The following is a 12,825-nucleotide window of genomic DNA, read 5'->3' on the forward strand; positions in this document are numbered from 1 at the left end:
AATTTATATGATGCAGCCTGAAGGCTATGAGAAGGATAAAGGATTGGTTTGTCGATTGAATCGTTCAATCTATGGATTGAAACAGGCTTCTCGTGCGTGGAATGAAAAATTTCATAATTTCTTAACAAGCATAGGGTTTGTGCGTAGTGCTAGTGACATGTGTCTCTACACACAAAAGAAAGGAACCATAAAAATAATACTCGTTTTGTATGTTGACGACATTTTGCTTGTGAGTGATTCATTAGATGCACTTAAAGAAATAAAACAAAAATGTTCAAAGAAATTCGAAATGAAAGATGATAGGGAAGTCAGCACGTTTTTAGGTATTGTATTGTATTGTATTGTACAATAGAAAGAGATATTGGTGCAGGACTAATGAGTATAGTTCAGCAGGAATACTTCGAAAAATTATTAAAACGATTTAATATGACCGAGTGTAAACCAATATCCACGCCTATCGAAAACAGATTGAAATTAAGTAAAGGAAAGGAAAGTGAGAGAACATCTAAACCATATCGTGAACTGATCGGATGTCTCATGTATGCGTCAGTTACGACAAGGCCCGATTTTTCAGCGGCAGTAAATTTCTTTAGCCAATTTCAATCATGTCCTAACGAGGAACATTTGATTCATTTAAAACGCATTTTAAGGTACATAAAAGGTAGTTTGGATGTTAGGATGGTATATAGGGCTGACAGGAATGAACCGATTTTGCAAATTTATTGTGATGCGGATTGGGCAAACAACGTATCCGATCGTCGTTCAATTTCTGGGTACATTGTGAAACTTTTCGGAAATACTGTAGGTTGGTTGACAAGAAAACAGCAAAGTGTTTCATTATCATCAACAGAAGCAGAGTTGAACGCTTTGTGCACTGGAGCATGTCACACCATCTGGGTGTTGCGCGTATTAGAAGATTTATGGTTGTCCATAACATATCCGGTACCCCTTTATGAGGACAATCAATCGACTATGAAAGTAGCGGAAGATTCTAAAGACATAAAGCGGCTCAAGCATGTAGATACAAAATATCATTTTGTTATGGAACTTGTACAACAAAAACGGATTGAAATCATATACATGCCATCATCGATGCAACAAGCCGATATCATGACAAAGGGTCTATCGCCAAACCTCTTCAAAGGTTTCTGTAATAAGTTAGGATTGGAGAGGGAGTAAATCAATCAGATTGTTTGAATTATATTTTGGTATTTGGTTAGGATAGTTAGGATCCTAGAATTGTGTGGGGGTGTTAAGGTATCAATTCAAGTATCGAACTATCCATACGTAAACACAACAACTATGTGTAAACGCGGCCTCATGAACTTTGTATATATACACTCTGATTTCAATAAAACTGTGTAGTCGCATGCTAGCTGTTCTCGGTGTCACTTCATTTGATCACATATCACAACATCTTTCGTAAAGAACCGCGTATAAACCAGCAATATTCAATAAAACCAATGTTCAATGTAGCAATGTTCAATAAAACCAAGTGATATCTTTAAGTAAAACAACACAACTCGGTATAAGGTAAATAAAATAAAATTGGCAAATGAGGCCAACTGGCTCAAAGTCTCAATAAAAGATGACTATATTTGACGCTCTAGTTCGATCCCTCCTTGAATATAATTGCGTAACGTAGTGACCCAATTCGCGTGCCTGCGGATGTATGAGACTAAATATATCTGTTTATTTTGCATGCAATTTCATTTGCGTCATACGAGAGCCAATTTGCACAGGTTTTATTAGTGAGTGCAAAAACACCTGTGGGGAAGGATTTTTTGGGCTTTAAATACGATGAAGTAGTATGGAAGTTGAGTTGCGCGCAAGGATGCTGGCTGCCAACCGGTCATTCTACAGCCTGAAAAAGCAGTTCACCTCAAAGAACCTGTCGCGACGGACGAAGCTGGGACTATATAGTACCTATATAGTACCAGTACTCACATACGCCTCTGAGACATGGACACTGTCCAAATCTGACGAAGCCCTCTTAGCCGCGTTCGAGAGGAAGATGCTCAGAAGGATACTTGGCCCCGTATGTGTGGAAGGACAATGGAGGAGCTGCTATAATGACGAGCTATACGAGATGTACGGCGACCTCACTGTCGTACAGCGTATTAAGCTCGCCAGGCTCCGGTGGGCTGGCCATGTTGTACGCATGGAAACGGACGACCCAGCCCGTAAAGTCTTTTTAGGCCGTCCACAAGGACAGAGGAGGCGTGGTAGGCCCAAATTGAGGTGGCAAGATGGCGTGGAGGCGTCCGCCATTAAGGCCGGGATAACGGACTGGCAGACGAAGGCGCGAGACCGTGAGCGGTTTCGGACACTCCTGAGGCAGGCCAAGACCGCAAAGCGGTTGTAGCGCCGGATAAGTAAGTAAGTAAATACGATGAAGAGTTTGAGGATTGCCATAATCGAACAGGTAGCAAGATGAAACAAGTAATCAGTCTAGTTCTATTCGGATTGTTTTGCGGCAACGCAGTCGTGACCAACGCCAACGGTCAGAACACAACGGAAGGACCCTCCCATTCTGGCCGTATTGTCAATGGCATCCCAGTGAATATTTCAAATTATAAGTATGCACTGAGCATGCGATTTGACGGTGAATTCATCTGTGGAGCTTCCATCATCACTTATTCACATGCCTTGACTGCTGCTCATTGTGTGTATAATTATCAGTTCATGTCATCACGCGTGAGTTATCAGCATATCGCTCTTCCTCTATATACCTAATAATCAATGCGTTAAATGAATGTTTTAGCTAACTTTGTATGGAGGAAGCACATCTGCTTCTTCTGGTGGAGTTGAATTTCCTGTTGTCCGCCTAGTATATCATCCTTCTTACAATTCTTATAAATCGAATCTATCGGATTACGATGTAGCTATCCTAACTGTCCCTGCAAATTCCTTCAGTGGAAAGCCAAATATGGCCCCATTAGCGCTGCAAACTAAAGAACTGCCGGCCGATACAAGGTGCTTCGTGGTTGGATGGGGGAAGAGAGCGGATGGGGAAAATGAACAACCGTCTGTAAATCAATTGCTCTACGCCAACATGAACATTGTGTCACAGAGCGATTGTGCTACAATGTGGGCTAATTCCGAGCATCGTTGTCCAGCATGCAAGCAATCTATTACCTCCAAGTAAGTGAACTGCACTAAGACTTGATCGCCAAATTACATTACCTGATTCCTGATTGATTTTGATCGATTCTTTTTTTTCGATTAGCATGGTTTGTGCCCAGTACGGTAACAGTATGGACACGTGCAGGGGTGACAGCGGTGGCGCATTGGTGTGTGGAGGTAGATTGACCGGAGTTGTGTCGTTTGCTCTTTACTGTTCAGGTATATGGCCATCAGTATTTGCTAAGGTAACTGCACCTACCATTCGAAACTTTATTCGCTATTTCGCTGGAATTTAGATACTGGATATGTTGCAAAGCAGTAATAAACAGATGTGTAATCATATTGTTGCGTAAAATTTCTCAACGTTTATTTGGGGAAGAAAATTGGCAATGTAGTGCATATCACAACCATACAGGCAGTAATTTTTTGAAATAAATGGATCATACAATAGTATTTATGTGATTTGTTATGAAAATAATTGTTGTATCTACACTGAAAACTTTATTTTTGTGATTCACAGTAAAATTTTATCGAATTTGTTGAGCTGAAGATTCAGTAATCCTTTCAGTTAAACATGCCCAGACTCATTCAGACATTCAGACTTAACAACATGCCCATCATGGGTTCAAGCCCTGAAAAGACCGTGCCCCCATACGTAGGACTGACTATCCTGCTATGGTAACAATAAGTCACTGAAAGCCAAGCTCACTTCACTAGTGGGTACAGGCAGGCCTTGACCGACAGCGGTTGTTGTGCCAAAGAAGAAGAAGAAGTCTGTAAGCGCCTACCAAATCAGCTTTTTGCACATCACAAGCAGCAGGACACCTCGTTGTTTTGTTTTGATATTCTGACGGACAGGTCGATTTGACAGAATGATTTGCTGCATTTTCAGTCATTTGTTTTATTGATCCAGTAAAACGACTAATATGACACCGATTATTTTGGAAGCCAAGTGTGCAACGGTTATTTTGATGTGATATTCTATTAGTGTTGGAGCAACTGCTGGAGTCGAACAGTTCGAAGCGGAGCGGAACAAATCCGTTTATTTTTTGAACGTGTTTCCGCTGACATCACTAGCGATATTAATTTAGTGCTGAGATTTAATAAATAGATGACGAAAAGTCGTCCTCTTCTTCTCTGGCAAATCGTCGTTACTAGATTGGTAATTATTGGTAGCTTAGAAAACAGAAAGAAACGCGCAAGACTTTATCCGAAATTCTCCTTCGAGTAAACATTGGTGCCGTGACCAGGGTAGTGTCGAAATACTGATTAGTCGAGAGTTTTTCGATAAAGTAAATATTATCTGCGCGCGCTTACGCTAACCCTTTTGTACACGCTCTCGCATCATTTGGCTGGCTTTACATTACGCTAATACCAAAAACTATTCTTGTAAAATGTCCGTGCAACCGACGATCTTGGCGTCGAGAAGAACGATTTTGCTAACTATCTTGGGACGATAAGAACAATTTAACCAAGATAACCAATCTGAGCGGGACTCGATTGAAGTTGAAACTCAAATTAACAAATTTGAGCAAATGTGTAATGATTTGGAAAGCATTCATCAGCAGCTGGAAGATAATGCAAACAAGATTTTGATCCGCGACTCATAAAACTGCAAGCTGCTTTGAAGGCAAAATATAGGCAAATTCCTCGTAGCGAAGGGTCGCAGCATAGGGCCGGCATTAACTCGCTGCAAGGCTAAAGCTGCCCACCATAGCATTGCCCGAGTTCGATGGCGACTATATGCAATGGCTAAATTTCCACGACACCTTTGAGTGTCTTATTCACGAAAATGATGAGCTTCCCGCCATACAGAAGTTTCACTACTTTCGCGCAGCCGTAAAAGGCGAAGCCGCACAAATAATTGAGTCGATAACGATAAGCTCGAATAACTATACTTCTTCTTCTTCTTCTTTTTGGCCCAACAACCGCTGTCGGTCGATGCCTGCCTGTACCCACTAGTGAAGTGAGCTTGGCTGTCAGTAACTTATTGTTACCATAGCAGGATAGTCAGTCCTACGTATGAAATAACTATACACTGGCTTGAAAAATGCTCACGGAAAGATACTCAAACGAATACCTGCTTAAGAAACGTCACTTGCAGGCTATGTTTCGCATCACACCGGCTAGGAAAGAAAGCTCAGCGGCATTGCATCAGCTGGTCGATGAATTCGAGCGTCATAAAAAAAACGTTGAGCCATTTAGGAGAAAGACAGATGAATAGAGCAACATTTTGGAACATTTGTTGTGTTGGAACAAAACTGCCAACAACAACACTACGCGCTTGGGAAGAGCATGCGCCAAATAATGAAAATCCCAGCTATGAATCACTTATTACATTTTTACAGCGCCGTATGAGAGTTCTAGAAACGTTGTTAGTAAACAAATCTGAGACGTTAAATGATGAAACACAATCCTATGCAAGACGAAATAATTTTACACGCACCTCCAGCTTTGCCACAACTGATCGCGAGAACAACAGATACCACTTATGTAGCGGAATTTGGGGCAAGTGTGCCATACGGGGCAATAGTGCCACCAAGCATTTTTCCTTAAAAACTTTAGTTTTATGATCAATTGTGTATACAGTTGGTTCCTTTCCAATGACTAGGTATACTGAGCCGAATTTCTTATAAACCAATCGATATTCCCCATTGTTTTGAACTGATTTATATTGAGTTTCAAAATTGATCAGAATATTATAATTTTTGAATCCAATCAGATAAGCTCTCAAAAATCAAGCAAACAATCAACCGAGAAAATATTTACACCACCGTATAGCTGAGAAAACGTGAAATTTTTTGTGGGGTTAGTTGAAAAAAACTTTCTTTTTGTCACTGAAAAATTCAATTTCAAAAAAGTTACAACTTTTGGGGCAAGTGTGCCATCTCTGTTTGGTGCAAGTGTGCCACCATCTTTCATAGGCGCGAGCTGTCAAAAATGTAAACATTGTTGTAGCGTGCTGCGGAATGGTGCGCTATTGTGAGCGGATTCCACGCCAGAAAAACAGAACAGTAACAAACCATATTGTGGTACAGTTGGTGGTCAAAAAGGGTTCATTGGTGACTAAATACATGTAGGAATACATACACTAGTGGTACAAACGTAATTATTTCCTATTATCTAAGAAATATGGTTATTTTAACCAGGTGGCCATCTTGCCCCATACGAGTGGCACTCTTGCCCCATAGCCCAAAAAACAACGTCTTTTTGGACCCTTTTTAAAACGCTTCAAAAACTGTTTTATTTGCACTTTTTTCAAGCGAAACTCATTTATAAGTGAGGAAATAGATGTAAAATGGTTATGAGATTGAAATCGGCTTTTGAAAAACACGTTTTAGTGAGTTATAACTTGAAATGCTTAAGGTGGCACACTTGCCCCAAGTTCCGCTAATATGCCGCACACTATCATAAAATGCCAGCGGTTCCTTGCCATGAATCCTGCGCAACGTTACCGAACAGCGCTTGATGCGCGGTTATGTCTAAATTGCCTGCGGGACAATCATAGAGCTCGAGATTGCTCCTCGCAGTATAAATGTCGCCACTGTAATTTAGCACACCACACAATGTTACACTCACAAGACACTCCCGGCACATCCACTACTACACCAGTACAGCTAGCTGCGCGGGATGAACCGGTACACCAAACACACAACACTAACGATCCAACGGCTTACACACAACGTAGTTTTGTAGCTGCAGTTAGACAAGCACCTTCGCAGGTATTGCTCCAGACTGCACTATTGAATGTTGTTGATGCACATGGCATTGTGCATCCTGTTCGAGCACTTTTGGACAGTGCTTCGCAGCCTAATTTAATGATCAGCAGGCTCGCTCAGAGGTTAGCATTGTGAAATGACACTGTAAATATAACCCTCAAGGGGGCAGGTATCTCCACCAGAACGGTGAAAAAATCGGTGCGAGCTACGATCGCCTCGAGAACCGAAGATTTCAAGTTGGGTGTTGAATTTTTGATTGTTGACAAGGTGATAGCTGATTTGCCAGCGCATGATATTTGTACTCGCAGCTGAAACATACCGACTGAAATCGTTTTAGCGGATCCACAATTTTACAAATCATCCCCAATCGACATCATTCTTGGCGCTCGTCATTACGCTTCATTCTTTGTGAACGTAAATCAGCACAAACTTGCTCCGAACCTTCTGACAATGTTGAATAGCGTATTTGGTTGGGTTAGGATTGGGCCCACCACTCCTCAAGATCCTGCACCGCCGAGCGATTGCACCACTGCATCCACAATCATCTGCAAGGCCTCTCTAGGGGATTCTACGGAACGCTTTTGGAAGCTAGAGGAGCTAAGTATGAAATAAGCGTACTCTCCCGATGAGCGGCGATGCGAATCCTTTTATAAAGAAATCACCCAAAGAGACGATTCGGGTCGGTACATTGTGCGTCTACCCAGACAGCCTGATTTTAACCAAAAGCTTGGCCTGTCTAATGCAACTGCACTTCACCGTTTTGAGTTGCTGGAAAGGAGGTTGGAACGGAATCCACAGCTCAAATCCGACTACCACAATTTCATGAAGGAGTATTTGGAGCTTGGCTCAGATAAGAAATGATTCTGACGACGAAAATGCTTACTTCCTGCCGCATCATCCGGTTTTTAAGGCATCCAGTTCTACTACAAAAGTGAGGGTAGTATTCGACGACTCGGCAAAGACAAGCTCAGGCTATTCCATAAACTATGTACTTTGTGTTGGCCCTATTGTGCAGGATGATCTACTGGACATAATTCTGCAATTCCGTATATACAAGGTCGCCTTGGTCGGTGACATAGCAAAAATAACCGGCAAATTGCGCTACACCCAGATGATCGCCGATTAGTTCGAATACTGTTTCGCTTCACGCCAGAAACACCTGTACACATATACGAACTGAACACAGTTACGTACGGACTTTCTCCGTCCTTGTTCCTTGCTACTAGGACACTGCTTCAGCTAGTAGAAGATGAAGGTGCCAATTATCCACCATGGAAGAGACTATTGATCTGCGGCGAGAGTTGTCCGAGTTACTTGCCAATGGAGGATTTGAATTGCGCAAGTGGACGTCTAACTTGCTTGGTGTGCTTTCCGGTCTGAGTGCTGACCATATTGGCACGCATATCATCACTACATTTCGTACCCAATGAAACAGTCCAGGCCCGGAAAGCATCAAGCCCGAAACCGATGATCTATGCTTCGATTCGAATGTCGGCATCGATGACACCTCTTCTACTATGCGATCGATCTTATCCAACATTGCAAAAATGTACGACCCACTCGGACTGATCGCACCTATACTTGTTGGAGCAAAAATGTTAATGCAGGAGCTATGGCTGCTGAAATCCGGCTGGGACGAACCTGTACCGCAACAAGTCTACAAGAAATAAAAAGCAATTCAAGAATTTCACACTTTCACCGATGCCTCCGAAGATGCCTACGGAGCATGCACATACGTACGCTGTGAGACCGCGAAAGTTCCATATGGTCCTTCAAAATAGCGTCTAAGTAGCTTCCTTATGCCACGGTGCCAGGGATTATTTTTCTTTGTGTTTTATTTTCAAGCAAGCGTCATCGGTGAAATAAAAAACGAAGATTTGTTTCGTTTCAGCACATGTAAATATTTTTAAATCCTTTGTATTGATGAATTACACAAAATTTTACACAATTTACTGATAAATCATAATCACTTCACTCAACATTCATTCTTCAATTAACGAATCTAACTTGTGCAGCAGCAATGAGATGATTGACGGCGTCAGTCTTTGACACTTTGACAAGAGCCACCTTGTACCGGTGTCATGCATTAAAAAGCTATGAAGTTCCACCAAGTTCGTTACACGTTCTTAACAAGCCTTAAAGTTCTATCATGAACGATCACGGTGTCCCGATAGCATATAGCACCTTTACACGCTATATTCGTCCCATCAGCTAAGCAAATCTCCGGTTGTCTGGACGAATATTTGATTTTCAAAAAAAAAAAAAATCATTGTTTATTATATGTAACGTCGCGCCAGAATCCAGATACCACAAGTTTCCTTCACATGCTGATGTGACACATCTCCTTTTTAGGGTGAACTTCTTTAACTAAGTTGGCTCTGGCACCTCTCCGGTTGTTTTTCATACAAAAATCTTTTCGAACGTCAGCCATCAGTGGACAATCTCGAATAAAATGTCCCTCTTCTTGACAAAAATGACAAACGCCACGTTTCTTCATCTTTGGCAAAGCCTTGATGCTGGTTCCAATCTTCAACGCCTTTTCATCACTCGGGCCACTTTGAAAATCGTAACATTCTTGCCTGCGACGCCACTCGTCGCGCAATTTATTCTTTACAAAATCCACCGTGATTTGATCCTTCGGGTAGATTTCGATGACGTTGATGAGTGTTCCGTAGGACATAGGAAGTCTTGAAAGCATTACAGCCACAAACTGTCGAGGCTTTAAGCCCTCATCTGCCACTTCCAAACGATTGTGCATCGCCGTCAACTGCTTAAGATGCTCTGGAAGATTGCCGTCTTCTGGCAGCTTCAAAGAACACATTTTTCGCATTACCGTCATCATCGTATTCATAGATTCTACTTCGTGAATTCCCATGAGAGTGTCCCACATTTCCTTCGCGGTAGTTTTCCGGCAAATGTGGACCAATTGATCGTTTTCCACGGCCAAACCGATCATATGACGCGCCTCTCCGTCTCTTTCAGACCAGGCCGCCATCTCTTTTTCCTCCGTTGGCTTCGGTTCTTTCACGGTTTTAATCAGCTTCTCCTTGGTCAGCTTCAGCTCCAATTTGAACTTCCATATTACAAAATTCTGGTCGTTAAGTTTCTCAATCTTGTCGTTCGCCATTTTTTCTTGCGACAGGGTTCAACCTTTTTCGACCAACCAAGCACTTATGAAACTCCGGAAAAAAATGAAACGATGAACTCCACTGATTCTAATTCAATTTAATCCGCGTTACACTGGGCCCATAACCTATTGAAAGTATGTGTAGTGTTTAACGTTTATTGAATCAGAATGAACATTTAATAAGATATAACAAGCCTACTATGCAACTCTGATATGTTGCTTATTCCAATAAAACAAAGATGCCTCAAAAACTGTGTAAAATATTTATATGAAACTTAGTTTTTATTGGAATTATAGTAAGCCGTATTTGGGTTATGAGTAATTTAATCATAGTAACCTATGAATTTGTGTAGTTATAAGTTTTGGTATGAAATACAATTCATTCTGTTTCTAACCGTACACCAAGCTGGTTGACTTCACTACTTCCAATAGTTTTGCAGCTGTTTTCGTACAAATAGCAAGAATCACATCCATAATATTGATTTCTTACATAATTAGACCGTAAAAAACTTATAAATTTGGGATATAAAAATATTGACTAAAAAACTGTATTAAGACTGCCGTCTACCCAAGCCAGGAAGAGTGTGCTTGATTCGAAATCGATTTTTCACTCATGAGTTTTCACTTTTGGTAAATCTATACACAGTGGAGCGCCGTTTATCCGGGTACCTTTTATCCGGCTTGCCGTTTATCCGTGCTGTTGAGAAATGACAGTTCAGTACAAAAGTGACATTGCGTTATGAGGAGGATATTTGAAAAAGCGGTTATAAGAGCACTTTGTCATAACAAAAACACTGTAATGCATGGCAAATTTTAAATATTCTCTTTGGAAAGACATGAAGTTAGTGAAAACTGGGTTATTTTTATCAAAAAATAAGAAAAATTTCAAAAACATAACCAGGAATTGGTGATAAAATATATCATTTGACTCATTATCCGTGTTATTCGCTTTGCACACACCTTATGGTGGTATGAGAATAGGTTTTAAGACTTAAAAATCGTTCAGATGTTACACTAAACTTAATTTAATAATGATTTTCTAACTCCCATACAAAGAGCAGGATTGTTGTTGTTACAGCACTTTGACACATGGTGTATGGTGCCTGGCGGTTTACATTCGATGATCGGATCCTGAGGGGATACGGGCACGATATAACTATTCCAAGTAAAAAAGCAATAATGGAATATTTTAGTTTTTTTCGTAATAACTCAGTTTCTTGGGCCAGCTAGTTACTTAGAAGAAACTCATATCTGTTGCTTATTTTTGTAAAGAAAAACAATACAAAGTGTTAACATTATCCCATAAAATATCTAAAATGTCCTGTTTTCACTAATTTCATAACTATGGCCACTATAGGAACATCCCTATTTTGCGTAACTATAATGGCACTATGGCAAAAAAAACTCATTAAATGTGAAAATATGGTCAAAAGGCAATGAATTTGAGTAAATCAATAAAATTTCATCAAGGCATTGTTAAAACGATAAAAATTGCGCTGTTATGTGGTCATATAAAGCGTTAACAAAAATATGAGTTTCGTTATGAAATCCTAAGGATTTAGGAAAACGTTAACAAACAAACAAATTTCACAAAATATGGGGTGTTTCGATCGCTGTAATGGAATGGCTCAATTTACACCTGTTTCCATCTACGTTCGAATCTCGTGCCATTTGCATCGAATCGCAAACCACCTGCTTTGAATCGCATGCCACTACGATCGAATGCGTGCAACCATGGTTGAATCGCGTGCCAGTACGGTTGAATCGCGTTTCACTATGGTCAAATCATATGCCACTTCGATCGAATCGTGTGCCACTACCATTGGATTTCTGAAAGCAAGAGCATAGTAAACTGTTTGTTTACGTTTGAAAGCTGTTTCCTTCTTCGCCGACTGCATTTCGTTTTTAAAATACTAATAAAAAGGAATTCTCTGATTATAGGTAAATCACGAATATTGGTTCAAACCATGGTCCCTTGTTGATGGTAAAATCCTTGTTTTCAACTAATATTCGGTGTTCGTTGTTGATGGTAAAATCCATGGTTTCAACCAATATTCATCGGGTTTACTTATAATCAGGGAAAAATTCCCTTTTATTAGTATTTTAAACCTGTTTCCATCTACGCTTGAATCTCGTGCCATTTCTATCGAATTGCAAACCGCCTGCTTTGAATTGCATGCCACTACGATTGAATGCGTGCAACCATGGTTGAATCGCGTGCCAGTACGGTTGAATCGCGTTCCACTATGGTCGAATCATATGCCACTACGATCGAATCGTGTGCCGCTACCATTGGATTTCTGAAAGCAAGAGCATAGTAAACTGTTTGTTTACGTTTGAAAGCTGTTTCTTTCTTCACCGACGGCATTTCGTTTTTAAAATACTAATATAAGGGAATTATTCCCTGATTATAGGTAAACCCGACGAATATTGGTTGAAACTATTTTACCATCAACAACGAACACCGAATATTTGTTTGAAAACAAGGATTTTACCATCAACAAGGGACCATGGTTTACATAAATCAATGTTCGTGATTTACCTATAATCAGAGAATTCCTTTTTATTAGTATTTTACTAGCTAAATGCCGTCGGTGAAGAAAGAAACAGTTTTAAAACGTAAACAAACAGTTTACTATGCTCTTGCTTTCAGAAATCCAATGGTAGCGGCACACGATTCGATCGTAGTGGCATATGATTTGTGGATAATTAGTGTCAGCGCAGAACATTTTCGAACGCGTGAGTGTCGTTCAACCGTAGTAGTGGAGTGGGTGTGCGTGAGTGACTATCCTAGCGCCATACTTGGCACCCAAAGCTGCGCGCGTATTAGTTCAGGTGTCGACAACTTCCAGG

General features: G+C 40.7%; 1 long non-coding RNA gene across 1 annotated transcript; it reads left to right on the forward strand.

Annotated features, from left to right (window-relative positions):
- Nucleotides 1-369: 369 nt before the first annotated feature.
- On the forward strand, nt 370-9,075 carry LOC120957107 (uncharacterized). The gene is made up of 3 exons (XR_007452667.1): nt 370-2,697; nt 2,765-3,144; nt 3,230-9,075. It is a non-coding gene; the product is annotated as an uncharacterized LOC120957107 (long non-coding RNA).
- Nucleotides 9,076-12,825: the final 3,750 nt, after the last annotated feature.

The sequence above is a fragment of the Anopheles coluzzii genome, chromosome 3, assembly GCF_943734685.1.
Source record: "Anopheles coluzzii chromosome 3, AcolN3, whole genome shotgun sequence".
Lineage (NCBI taxonomy): Eukaryota > Metazoa > Arthropoda > Insecta > Diptera > Culicidae > Anopheles > Anopheles coluzzii.